We start from the raw sequence: 13,823 nt of genomic DNA on the forward strand, positions 1-13,823 counted from the left end.
GACCGGAAGCCCGGCGGCCCCGAGGCCTCCGGATGCAGCCGTCTGGAGCGCCGTCCTGCTTCCCCCACCCTTCCTTTCCCGGCCGGGCCGGCGTCTCTTTCTCCAAGTTCCCGCATCTGGGAAATGGGAGTAATGACTGGGGGTCGGCCGCTTACTGGCTGGGTGACTTTGAGCAGGTTCACGCTTTGAAGTACACACTTGCGTAAAAAGGATGGTTGTGGGAGGTCAGCGCATGTGTGCGTTCACGTTAGCGTTCACCAAATGGTTCAAGATTCTGAGCTCTGCTTTTCTTCGTTGGAAGAGGAGGAGTCGGTATTTACACTGCCCTGCATGAAACCTGTCATGTCATGTCGGGATTTCACCCGTTCGTTCGTTCGTTCGTTCGTTCGTTCATTCATTCATTCATTCATTGCTTACATACTTGGGTTCTTATTGAGCGCCTACCATATGCGGTGCACTGTGCTAGGTGCTGGGGAAGCAACAGTGAAGGAGACAGAGTCAGTCCCTGACCTCTCAGAATTTACAGTCTGGTGCGGGAGACACCATCAAATTACCGCAGAGATAAATGTGAAGTTTCAAATTGGTTAGAACTGAGTGGTACATGGCGTTATGCTCTGAGGCGCGTGTAACAGAGATGCCTAACTTAGTCGGGTGTGTGGAATGCTTCCCTGAGGTAGCCAGGTTTAGCCAAGGTCTGAAGGAGTTGACGCGCTGTGTGTATGTCGGGGTAGAAGGAGCACGCAGAGGTACTGTGGCCCCAGGGACAGGGAACATTGTGACACAGCGCACGATCGGAGGGAGGCAGCTGTGGATAACCCTTCTCTGGGGCTTCCTGTATGTGCTCCTGAGATATTTTAAACATCACCGCAAAGTTCTTTGACACTCTTCCCATCATGTATGTCCCCTTCCCTAGAATCTCAGGAAGAGGGACGCCTGGGTGGCTCAGTGGGTTCAGCGCCTGCCTTTGGCTCGGGTCATGATCCCAGGGTCGTGGGATCGAGTCCTGCATCAGAGCCTGCTTCTCCTTCTGCCTGCTGCTCCCCTTGCTTGTGTGCTCTTTCTCTCTCTGAAAAAAAAGAAGAAAAAGAAGAATCATCTCCGGAAACTTGTGACAGCTTTCGCGACTTTTGTATTATTTCGGATACGGGCTATAACAGAAACCAAAGTAACAGTGGCTGAAAGGAGACCAAAGTTGTCTCTCGTAACAGTCCAGAGGCAGGTAGGGCAGGCTGTTCGGCTTGGCAGGCTGATCCTTCTACTTGGGCCTCTCCATCCCTGGGATCCTACTCTCATATGCATGACCCAAACTGGCTCTCCAGAATGTTTGCATCCCAACCAGTGGAAAGGGGGAAAGGTGGAATGTGAGGGCATATCCCCCCTCCTTGTAAGTGCATGAGCTAGAAGTTGCATGCATCTCTTCCCCTCACACCCATTGGCTGTTACTTAGTTGTGTGGCCAAATTGAGCTGCATAGGAAGCTGGGATATATAGTCTTCATTCTGGATGTCCCTGTGCCCAACTAAAAATAGGGTTTCTGTGCCTACAGAAGAAGGGAAGAATGGATATTAAGATACAAAATTAGGGGCACCTGGGTGGCTCAGTCGGTTAAGCACCAACTCTTGATCTCAGCTCAGATCTTGATCTCAGGGTCATGAGTTCAAGTCCCGTGTTGGGTTCCACCTACATAAAAAAAAAAAAAAGACAAAATTAAAAGGGGAGAGCTCACCAGTGGCCAGGACTGCCCCTCTACCCCACCCTGCCACCTCTACCACCTCCTGGAGAAAGTCAGACTGCAGAGTTCCTGGCCCAGCCTGCCCTGAAGCCCAGCAGCCTGTGGCTTCCCTCATTTTCATTCTGTGATCCAGTAGTTCTCTCATGGCTCTGGACTGGGCATCAGTTCAAAACATAGACCTGTCTTTGAGACAACATCCATCCCAATCCATAGATATAAGACTTTGTTTACCGTTTTGTTGGGGGATTCGCCAAGAACCTCAGGTGTGTGCCCACTCTTCTTCACTGCTTTGGGGAATGGAAACGTGACTGCATTTCAGCTATCAGTAGTGAGCTGTAGGACAGGCCTGAGATGAACTGGCCCCAGGAGAGATGTGTGCTATGTAACACGAGGGGCACGTATTAAATACTTGTAAGCCTTTTTAAGTAACTGGGAGAGTTCCTTTCCAACCTGGCTTTTTTTTTTTTCTTTTTTATTGAAGTATAGTTTACACACAACGTTACTTGAGTTTCAGGCATATGACATAGTGATTCGACCAGTCTATACATTATGCTGTGCTCACCACAAGTGTAGCGGCCACAGGTCACCATATAATGCTATGACAATACTGTTGTCTATATTCCCTATGCTGTACCTTTCTTTTTTTTTTTTTTTTAAAGATTTTATTTATTTATACGACAGAGATAGAGACAGCCAGCGAGGAGGGAACACAAGCAGGGGGAGTGGGAGAGGAAGAAGCAGGCTCATAGCAGAGGAGCCTGATGTGGGGCTCGATCCCATAACGCCGGGATCACGCCCTGAGCCGAAGGCAGACGCTTAACCGCTGTGCCACCCAGGCGCCCCACTATGCTGTACCTTTCATCCCCTAACCGGAAACCTGTACTTCCCACTCCCCTTCGCCCATTTTCCCATTCTCCTGCCCCCCTCCCCAATGGCAACAATCAGTATGTTCTCTGTATGGGACTGTTTTTGCTGCTTTTTGTTTATTCATTTGTCTTGTTTTTCAGGTTTCACATAGAAGTGAAATCATGTGGTACTTGTCTTTCTCAGTCTGACTGACTTCACTCATCATCAGACCGTCTAGGTCCATCCATGTTGTCGCAAATGGCAAGATCTCATCCTTTTTTTATGGCTGATATTCCACTATGTACATTGCATCTTCTTTACCCATTCATCTGCCAGCAGACACTTGCTTCCATATCTTGACTATTGCAAATACTGCTGCAATAAACATAAGCATGCATATATATTTTCAAATTAGTTTCTTTTGGTTTTCTTTGGGTAAAAAAATACCCAGTAGTGGAATTACTGGATGGTATGGTATTTCTATTTTTAATTTTTGAGGAACCTCCATATTGTTTTCCACAGTGGCTGCACCAATTTACCTTCCCACCAACAGTGCAAGCTGGTGCCTTTCTCTCCACATTTTTGTCAATACTTGTTGTTTCTTTTTTTTTTTAAAGATTTTATTTATTTATTTGACAGAGAGAGACAGCGAGAGAGCGAACACAAGCAGGGGAGTGGGAAAGGAAGAAGCAGGCTCCCAGCAGAGCAGGGAGCCCGATGCCGGACTTGATCCCAGGACCCTGAGCTGAAGGCAGACGCCTAACGACTGAGCCGCCCAGGTGCCCCAATACGTTATTTCTTGTCTTTTTTATTCTAGCCATCCTGACAGGTAAAAGGTAATACCTCATTATGGTTTTATTTACAACTCCCTGATGATTACTGATGTTGAGCATCTTTTCATGTGTCTGTTGGCCATTTGGGTGTCTTCTTTGGAAAAATGTCTGTTCATGTCATCTGCCCATTTTTAATTGGATTTTTTTGGTGTTGAATTCCAAGTTGGTTTTTTGTTCTATGTTCATACACAGCCTCGTTTTTAATTTTTTTACAAAATTATGATTTATATTCTTGTAAGACTTAATTGGTTAGCTTAAGCCTAGTTATCCATTGATAAAGATGTTGTGTTTAAATCTTTTATTTTTTATTTTTTTGAAAGATTTACTTATATATTTTATTTTATTATTTATTTATTTATTTATTTATTTACTTATATATTTTAGAGAGAGAGTGGGGGGAGGAGCAGAGGGAGGGGGAGAGAGAGAGAATCCCAAGCAGACTTCCTGCTGAGCCCAACACAGGGCTTGATCCCACAACCCTGAGATCATGACCCAAGCCAAAATCAAGAGTCAAATGCTTAACTAACTGAACCACCCAGGCGCCCCCAGTGTTCAAATCTTTTAAAATCAAACTTTAGCAACCGGAAGAACTTAAAATAGAAATAATGAGTGACTCTAAGAGGTAGGACTAGGAGAAAGGCTGAGCAGGGAGCCTGATGGGGCTCGATCCCAAGAACCCAGGTTCATGGACCTGAATGGAAGACAGATGTTTAACTGACTGAGCCACCCAGGCAGGTGCCCCTATAGTAGCTGCTTTAAAGACTGTCAGATAATTCCAACAGCTGTGCTATCTCAACACTGGCATCTGTTGAATGTCTTCTCCCATGTGAGCTGAGATTTTCATGTTTCTTCATATGTCAGGTCATTTGGGAATGTATCTGGACATTCTGAATGTCATGTTATTAATACTCAGAGTCTTTTAAAAATCCTACGGAGAATGTTGGTATTTTCTTCTAGCAGGCAATTGACCAGATTGGCTCAGGCTGTGAGTTCCAACCAGCCTTCTGTGGGTTATGATTTCGAGGTCATTTCTACTTTCAAAGCCTCTCCCATACCATTGGAATCCATCCTGTATGTGCACACTTAGGGGTCTGTCTAGGACCTGGGCAGTCAATCCTATAGTAAATTCTCAAAGTCTATGCCAACTGTTCAGTGTTTAATTCACATATACGAAACAGGGGGACGGGCCCAGATGCTTATAAACAACTTTTTAGGTTGCTTTCCTGGGCTCTTCCCTCTCTGTGATTGCCTCAATACATTTTTGCTTTGCTGGGGCTCCTCTTTTTGGTCCTCCAATCAGAAATCCAGGACCTTGTTTGCTTAGTTTATACTTATAAGTGGCCTCTCCGAAGGCTCTTTGGCTTCCTTACAGCGTGGGGGGTGGATTCCAATAGGGAGTGTCCCGAGAGAACCAGGTGGAAGCTGTATCACATTTTAGGATATAATCTCGTATAAGTCACATCACATTACTTATTTCATAAGTTAGCCTCACCCCCACCCTAGATTGAAGGAAAGGAAACCTAGACCTCACTTCTCAATGGGAGGAGGGTAAAAGTCACATCATTAAGAAGAGCAGGTGGGATGGGAGATGTTGTTACAGCCATTTCTGGGACATACAATCCACCACAAAGATCTCAGTGATTATTAAAATACTAAAATACCTGCAAAACTGTTACTAGATAGCAGTGCCCCCTGTCCCCTATTGCCCTCCTCCCTCCTCCTCCCTAGGGCACCGCCTTCTCAGACCTCTCTGTGATCCAGCAATTGAAGAGGTGGTAATCTGGCACAGCAGGGACCCCAGGAACCTGTTCCAACCAAGGGACGGTCTTGTGACCTGCATCGTCCTGCTGGTTGTTAACTCTTTTGAGTATCACTTCTGGCACTGAGGTCCCCCACTGGCAGCTTCCCCAGCCTGATCTAGAAGTATGGGCAACTTCAGGGAACTTTGTAAGCCTCACCTAAGATGTGGGGCTTTACCTTCAGGAGTGACCTTCTTAAGTGCTTTTGACTTTCCCCTTATCCTAGCTGACTCTGCTTTTTGCAGGATCTGTGCCCTCAGTGGGAAGCCAGAGCACGTAGACTTCTACCACCCGCCTCCCACCCTTTGTGACCCCATCCTTCTCCCACGGTGGAATCTTTCCTTCCATCTAGCAAGGCAACAGGTGGCTGACCTGAGTATATGAAATGCAGTGACAGGTGTTTTGTATATAGTGGTTTATAGAATCCTCATCCTGACATCACTGTTACTAACCCCCTTTTACAGAAGACAAAGCTGAGGTGTAGTGACGTGGGGTAAGTTACCTATGGCTATACGTGGTGGCCTGAAAAATGGTCTCCCGAAGAAGTCAGGTCCTAATCCCTGGCCCCTGTAAATGTTACTTTACATGGATATAAGACCTTTTACAGATACTATTAAGGTAAGGATCTTGTGACGGGGAGATTATCTGGGATTATCAGGGTGGCCCTAAATGCAATTGCATGTATATAAGAGGAAAGTAGAAGGAGATTTCTGTCTGTCTCTCCTTCTCCCTCTCCCTTACCCTCCCCCCAGCTCCCACCCCCGCCAAAAGAAGGTGATGTGACCACAGAGCTGGGACATTTGAAGATGCTGGCGTTAAAAACCAGAATGATGTAGCCACAAACCAAGAAAAAAGAGCCGACACCAGAAGCTGGAAGAGTCAGGGAACAGTTTCTCCCCTAGAGCCCCCAGAAGGAGTGTGGTCCTGTCGACACCTTGGTGTGCCAAGGTGATACCGATTTTGGACTTCTGGCCTCGAGAACGGAGAGAAAACATTCTGTTGTTTTAAGCCACCAAGTCCATGGTAATTTGCCACAAGAGCCTTAGGAAACAAGAATCACATAAAACCAGAAACGTGCCCAGGTCCGTCTGACACAGGTAGGCAGCCCTGGATTGAAGGGAGCCTCCCCGCCAATATCTGGTGAGCCCAACACCACTAAGAGTAAGTATGTGGGAGAAGCGCTCACTTTCCCCACAGGGTGACCCGGGGGTGAGCAGGTGGAACAGCGGGACGGACTCTGCCAAGACAAGCCGCCACAGTAAGTCTGACGCTTCCCTCCCTACCAAGAGACACAGGGCAGCCAGGCCTGGGGAAACCCCTTCTACCCTCCTCGGAGCATGAGCGGAAGCCAGTAGAAGACCCGATAATACCAGATAAACCAAACTGACCAAAATCACTACTGTCATTGGAACCGCAGCCCACAAAAATGGTCCAGGACCTGGATGTCAGACCTAAACAGGGTGCCTGCCTGCTAAAATAAAGGGTTTAGATAGCACCTGGTGTTTCCAGACATAATAGGCAAAATGCCCAGGATACCACTGAAAATCACCCATCCTAATAAGAACCAAGAAAAGCACAACTTGAACGAGAAAAACAATCAACAGACTCCAGCGTTGAGATGAATCTGAAGTTAGAATTATCCGAGAAGGTGTGAAAGCAGCCATCATAAAAATGCTTCAACAATCAATTACAAATTCCCATGAAATGAAGGAAAAAAATAGATAATCTCAGCAACGAAATTGACATTATAAAAAAGAGCTGTAAAAAGAGCCGTCAGTAAGAACTATGTTAAATTTACTATAGATACAGATGGTTACATACAGAAATATTTATGGATACGTGTATATTACAGATTAGTATACACACGTATATTTCTTTGCTCTGTTGGCTGTCAGGGCCTAAAAGAAGGACATGCAAAGAGCAAGGAGCCCACTTAGCACTCAGACCTCGGTTTCTTTTTTTTTTTTTTAAAGATTTATTTATTTATTTGACAGAGAGAGACAGCCAGCGAGAGAGGGAGGGAACACAAGCAGGGGGAGTGGGAGAGGAAGAAGCAGGCTCCTAGTGGAGAAGCTTGATGTGGGGCTCGATCCCGGAATGCCAGGATCACGCCCTGAGCTGAAGGCAGACGCTTAACTGCTGTGCCACCCAGGCGCCCCCGAGATCTCGGTTTTTAATACTATTCTCCAATAAAAGGAACCAGGGCTCCTTGAAGAAATACCCAATCTAGGATCAGGGTAGGAAATATACAAGATGAGCCTGGAGCATCTTGTAGTGGTAGGAAGTAAGAAAGTGCTCAAAACCAACCAACCGGCTGGCTGACCTACCGACCAACTGACCGATTGACCAACCAACCAACCAACCAACTGACCGACCAAGGATCCTGCCAAGGAGGCTGGGAAGGCAGGTGAGTGAGAGCAGGACCTCTGGAAGCCCTGAGGGGCCGGTGGACACTATATGGAGGCTACGGGGAGGACAAGGGGCCAGAGTAGTGGCCATTTGACTTGGCGATGTGGAGATGTTGGTGGCCTTGACAGAGCAAAAAGGCAGGAGAAAAACAATTGTCATCCCTGGACTGCTCCATCCACAGCAGGGCAAAGTGGTTCTGGCCAGGCTGGTCTCCATTCTGCCAACCCTTTTGGGGTTTGGCCAAGTTCAGGTTAGGATTGAGCCTCACTTAAGTGTCCTGATGACATTTCTTCTTTATCTGGGTGTCCCCACAGTCTCGTGCTTCCAGTCCCTGGGGCATGAGACCACTCCCACCCTCTTAAACCCATTAGGTGCCTGCTTCCTGCTTCCTTAAGGGGCTGTCCCTTCACCCCCAGAACCAGCACCAGGCATGAGAGGCAGACGAGGGCGTCCAGCCAGCATGTGCGTTTTCCGAGGGGCAACAAAAAGAGAGAAGCACACTTGGGCCCCTGTGCTCAGTCCCGCCTCCCTGCGTCCATGCAGTGAGAGCTGCCTGGAGAGCCTTCTCTCCCCAACTCCCACCTCTCCAAATCCCACCCCCTCTTTGAGTCCTGGCTCAAGGCCTGTTTCCTCTCTCATGCCTCCTCTGCCCCCACTGATCTCTGTCTGCTCTGAGAAACTTTGGGGCCCTGGGGTCCTCTGTGGAAAGAGTGACCACTTCTGCTTCCCTACAGAGCCTAATAATGATAATCACAACCATAATAATAAGTGCTAATAATTACTGAACAGTTGCTATTAGATTAGCTCATTTCCTTTTTAAAAAATGAATCTCTACACTCAACATCGGGTTCAAACTCGAACCCGAGATCAAGCGTCCAATGCTGTACCGACTGAGCCAGCCAGGCCCTCTAGCTCATTTCATTTGTGCAACAGCCCGCGTGCTGGGCTCTATGATTGGCCCAGTTTTACAGATGGGAGGAGGACTGAGGCTCAGAAAGGTTAAGGATGGAGCCACATGGCTCATAAAGGGAGCCAGGATAGAGGCCCGCTGTTAGGAGGCAATGGAATAAAGCCTGTTTCCCCGAGGGTGTCAGTTCCTTGAGGGTGGAGCTTGCGTCTGTCTTTTCCTTGCTGCAGCCCCCGTACTCAGAACAGTACCTGGCTCACCTGAGGGTCTTGTTAAATACGTGTTGAGTGGGAGAATGAATATGGCTGGTAGTAAAAAACGTTATGAAGCAAAACAAAGCTGGTTGAAGGGGGTGGGGGTAAGGGGAGGCCTTCCAGGAGGTGGCATTTGATCACACACCTGCATTTAGTGTGTGTGTGTGTGTGTGTGTGTGTGTGTGCATGTGGCTGGACCACGTAAAGATCTGGAAGTGTGTTCCAGGCAGACAGAAAAGCAGATGCAAAGGCCAGGAGGTGGGGCGTGCCAGGCAGGGCCGAGAAACAGCAAGGAGCCCAGTGTGAGGAGAAGGGTAGGAGATGAGGAAACAGGACAATTCCTCTTCCCCTCCGTGCCTCAGTTTCTTCACCTGTAAAACAGAGGAAAAATGGTGCACGCTTCATAAGGTTGTTTTGAGAATGACATTTAGAAATATGTCATGGAAAGTTTTCACTTGAAGCGCTCAGAACCGTGTTTGGCAGGAAGTAAGCACTCAGTTATTAACTGTCATCCTAGAAGAGGAGTCGGGAAGGATGGGCATTGAATGATGATGTCCTGTTCCGGGGTGGTGATGCTGGATCACGGAGAACAGAAACTTCTATTGTTTGAGATGTTTCAAATCATCAGGTCTAATCAGAAAAAATTACTGTTAATATCTTTCCTTTAAATTTTTTCCCCCCTGTGCACTGTGGGCCTTCTCAGATAGCTTGAGTTTGGAAGAAACAGGGGTGAAGGTCCTGGAGCTGGAGAGAGAGGAGGGGGAGGGGAGGGGAGAGGAGAGGCAAGGAAGCGCATGCTGCTGGAATTGGTGGCAGTGGTGGGCGTGGAAGGGCAGGAGGGGGAGGGTGGGTAACTGGGCACGGCAGAGGGGCAGGAGGTGAAGCAGTGGACGCTAGGGAGGCAGGGGGTAGAGCACCGTGGAGATGGTGGAGGAGAGGGTGTGCGGGCAGTCCGGTGCATGGTTAGGAGCATTGCTTCTCGTGCCCCCCACCTTGTCATGGGATCCTCTGACTCTCTAAGAAGGGGCATGTTTGAGGCTCTGTAGTAAGAATACATGGTAAGAATACATGAAGTTCTTTGTTTTCATTTCCGTTTCTTTGGGGCCACTGCCTTGAGTGCGGCACAGACCAGCCCCGGCGACCTTCCCTGGGACCACCTGGCAGTGTCCGGGTGGACTTACTGTTAACTCAGCCCTTGACCTATCTCCCGCTCAGGCTCAGGCCTTGGGGAACACTTACTCCACCCCTTCTCATTCACTGAGCTTCCTGAGCGCTTGGCCCCTGAGCCCTGGCTACTGAGAAGGGCAGGAATGGTCTCCCCTCGGAGCCCACCAGTTAGACCTGCCAGTTTCCATCAGGCCCCCAGGGCTCCGGGCATAAAGCATAGAGGGAAAAAGGCTGTTTTGCCTGACCGGTGAGTCTTTCCTCTTGGAAAGAGCTCCAAGTTGGACTTTGCAAAATCAAAGATTCTAGATCTTTCTTCTGAACTCAGACACAGCCAACCATTTCTTGGAATGACATCTGTCCTGCCATCCCCCAGGCATCACAAAAGCCGCGCTCCTCATACTCCTGCCAGCCTGTGCCTGCTACCAGCCTCTCTCTGGCTGCACCATAAGCAGCTGGCCAGACGCTGGGTGCCCTCCTGGCTTCTCGGGCTCCCCCCCGCCCCACCCCTCTCCGCAGCCCCCTCTCCATCCCACCGTCAGGGCTCCAGGCAGGCCTGGCTCTTACCTTGACAGTTGCAAACGCCTCCCGGCTACTTTTTCATTCTTGAAGCCTTTTATTCTTGGGTGACATACATACAGATACTTCCACGTCAGAAGTGTGATCTCGATGAGTTCTCACAGACTGAACACATTTGAGCAACCATCATCCAATTCAACGGACACCACACGACCAGCCCCCAACAAGTCCCACTGAGCCTTTCCATTTGCTCCTTTTCCCTCTCCCGAGGGTGCCCTTGATCCTGACTTCTGACCCCACAGATTCGTTTCATGTATGTGTTCTTTTGGGTCCGGATTCTTTGGATGAACGTTATGTCCATGAAATTCATCGGCGTGTTTGGGCAGGGGTCCCCTGGTCACTTGCCCCGCGGTGTGGTAGTCCGTCGTGTACTAGACACGTCAATTTGTATGTTCTACCATTCAGGGGACTCCTGCTGTTTCTCGTTTAGGGCTGTTGAAATGCCTTTTTTGGACACAGGCCCTCATTTCTCTTGGATTCACATCTAGGAAAATTCACTTTCCGAGGTGGTCCGAGCAAGTTGCACTCCTATACAAAGCATACGTGTTGTGAATCCATCCTCTTCCCCGAGCCAGCAGGATCTTTAATAGGAACTAAAAGTGCATGATACAAAATTCTAAAGCAAGAAGCAAAAAAAAAAAAAAAAAAAAAAGCAGTGCAAAATAATCCCCCTCCCACGCCATCCCTCCGCCCCCCAGGTGCCCCAGCTCCCGGCACGCACAATTACTCTTTGGTGTATCTTTCCAGAGTGGAGGGGTCTCTATAGATACAATCAAATACGTATTTATGACCATTTTATTTTATATGGATGGAAGTGAAGGAAACCAGAATACGTCATCTCAAAATATGCCTCTTTGACATAAGAATTATTTTGAGCTGAAGGCAATTAAGAAGCAGCAAGCTCAGAAAAAGCTCCCTCTTTTCTGCCTCAAGGCAGGATATAAATTCTCCTTTTATTGGAGACAGATATAAATCTGGACATGACACCAGAGGAATTTGCAAACAAACCTTCCTCCAGTCGTCCCCTCCCCTATATTTACCTTTCCACAGTCTGCTACCTTCAGAAGCCTTAAGTCATTTCCGTTTGTCCTGTCATTTCGCTGCAAATGTATTGTTCTTTGTAGAAGACGCTTTCTAGGTTGGAATTCTAAGCTGCCATTTTGAGTTGCTTTTCATTAGGTTTCTCTGAGTAAGGTGTGCTGCAGGAATCAGTACAAGTTTTTTTCTCTTGTTAATCTACTTTTTGTTGAGTCCCAGCTGAAAACCTAAGCTGGGTAGCGGTGAAGTTTTGCCTCCTGCAGAAGCAAACTACTGCGGAAGGAGGGAGGGAAAAACCATCCAGCAGAGATGCTGGATGCAGGCCCCAAGTTCAAATCCTGCCTCCTCCACCTACTGGTGAGTGACTTGGAACAAGTTACCCACTTTCCATGTTTCTCTTTTCTTTCTCCCCAGCGCGGTTGGTGAGGATCACGAGTTAATTTTCATCAAGTGCTTGGAACAGTGTCTGGCACACGGCGAGCCCTATTCCTGGAAATGACTTACCAGGTATCTTGGAGAACATCCATTTTCATGCATGGAGAACTCATTCTTTACAAATGGCTGCACTGTATTTACTATGTGACTGTATCCAGAATTTACTTAACCGTCTGGGTGGATGGACATTTAGATTCATTTGGAAACGTCTTATATTACAAAGACTGATCCACAGCTATTCATTCATTCATGTGCGCAGGTCTCACTCCCAGGATGCACTACACGCTCTTGAGCTAACGGGCCTTTGTGCCTTCTGTCCCTCCTCCCAGAACATTCTCCCCCTACTCTCTGACCACCTGGTTGATATCTGTGCAACATCCAGTTCTCGGCTCCAAAGTCCCCTCCTTGGAGAAGGCTCCCTGGCCCCCTGACAGGTCACATCCGCCTGTGAGAAGCTCCTGGGGTCAGTCTCTCCCCCACCATCTTTGCTGTCCTTTATTTACCGTCCTTCTCTGCAGACTGTACACGGGGTGGGACCCTGGACGAACCTGGTGGCTCACCATGAACCCTGGGGCCTGGCACCAAGCACGTGCTCACCAACCCTTGTTGGCTGATGGGTACTATGGGCTACATTTCTTTCACTTGTTTGAATTTTTTATTTTTAAAGAAGATTTTATCTATTTTTTAAAAGATTTTATTTATTTGATAGAACACAAGCAGGCAGAGTAGCAGGCAGGAGAGGGAGAGGGAGAAGCAGACTTCCCGCTGAGCAAGGAGCCCGATGCAGGGCTCGATCCCAGGACCCTGGGATCATGACCTGAGCCGAAGGCAGACGCTTAACCGACTGAGCCACCCAGCTGCCCCTTTCTCACTTGTTTTAATATTCTGAATCTTCGAGAGACCTGGATTTTAGAAAGTGCGCTTTCTTATGCTTCAAGATCTCAGCTGCCCCTGTGAAAACAGAGGGCTGTTAGCAAGCTCACTGGTCTACCTCTTGCCCTGACCAAGTAACACTGGATGCTCGAGTGTGAGCCTCTACGGGTTATTTCACTTACTTCTCACAGGAACCATCTGAGGAAGTTAAAATCACTGTCTTCTTTTAGAAGTGAGGGCATTAAGGCTCAGAGAGGGAAGCAGCTGGTCCAAGGACACACAGCCAGTTAAGGGGTGGGGTGAAATTCAAATCCAGGTCCAGCTCAGGGGCCTGGGAAAATTATCTCTTGGTTACTTCTACCCAAGCCTTTGGGGCTTCAAGGACTTGGTTCAGATAATTGTCAGGCCTTCGTGACAACTCTTGTCCCCTAGGACTTCCCCCTCCCCCACCATAGATCTCTGTCATCTGGCTGGAGAGCTGAGAGTGTTCAGAGTTCAAAGTCTCTCTTGAAATCTGGCCACCACTGGGGATTTCGGCACCTGTCTGGTCTGCCTGGAGGGGAAGCTGTCTCATCATCTTGGGATAGACGATCATTGATAAGCCACCTGGTCAGAGCCTTCTGGGTCTCAGCTGATTGGGACCTTGACTTTCAGGTTCTTGGCTGAAAATCAAGCCAGAAAGGACAGACCCTGGACCCAGGAAGAGACGGTGCAAGGGTCACTCAAGCTGACCAGCCACCTTATCAGTCTGAAATCTTGATAAACTCTGTCACCTGTGGGGAGTTAGTTGTCCTAAATCTGCCCTGGAGGCTGGAGCGTGGTTTTCAAAATCAACAGTACTGGCTGATCTGGGGACACAGGAACTCAGAGGTTTGGGAAATAGTGTTACTGACAACTCAGGTCACTAGGCTAAGAGCATTAGGTGTTTTGATTCCCTTAATTCTGCAGACAAACC

The 13,823-nt window shown here is 48.2% G+C and overlaps 1 long non-coding RNA gene across 2 annotated transcripts; it reads left to right on the plus strand.

Moving 5' to 3' along the window:
• The first annotated feature begins 17 nt into the window (after nucleotides 1-17).
• Nucleotides 18-12,599, plus strand: LOC130543781 (uncharacterized). Of its 2 annotated transcripts, none has more exons than XR_008959389.1 (3): nucleotides 18-312; nucleotides 3,217-3,356; nucleotides 11,975-12,599. It is a non-coding gene; the product is annotated as an uncharacterized LOC130543781 (long non-coding RNA). The 2 variants fall into 2 exon arrangements; XR_008959388.1 differs by lacking the exon at nucleotides 11,975-12,599 and adding an exon at nucleotides 5,962-7,125.
• The last annotated feature ends 1,224 nt before the right edge of the window (nucleotides 12,600-13,823 follow it).

Source organism: Ursus arctos, unplaced genomic scaffold, assembly GCF_023065955.2.
Source record: "Ursus arctos isolate Adak ecotype North America unplaced genomic scaffold, UrsArc2.0 scaffold_16, whole genome shotgun sequence".
Taxonomy (NCBI): Eukaryota; Metazoa; Chordata; class Mammalia; order Carnivora; family Ursidae; genus Ursus; species Ursus arctos.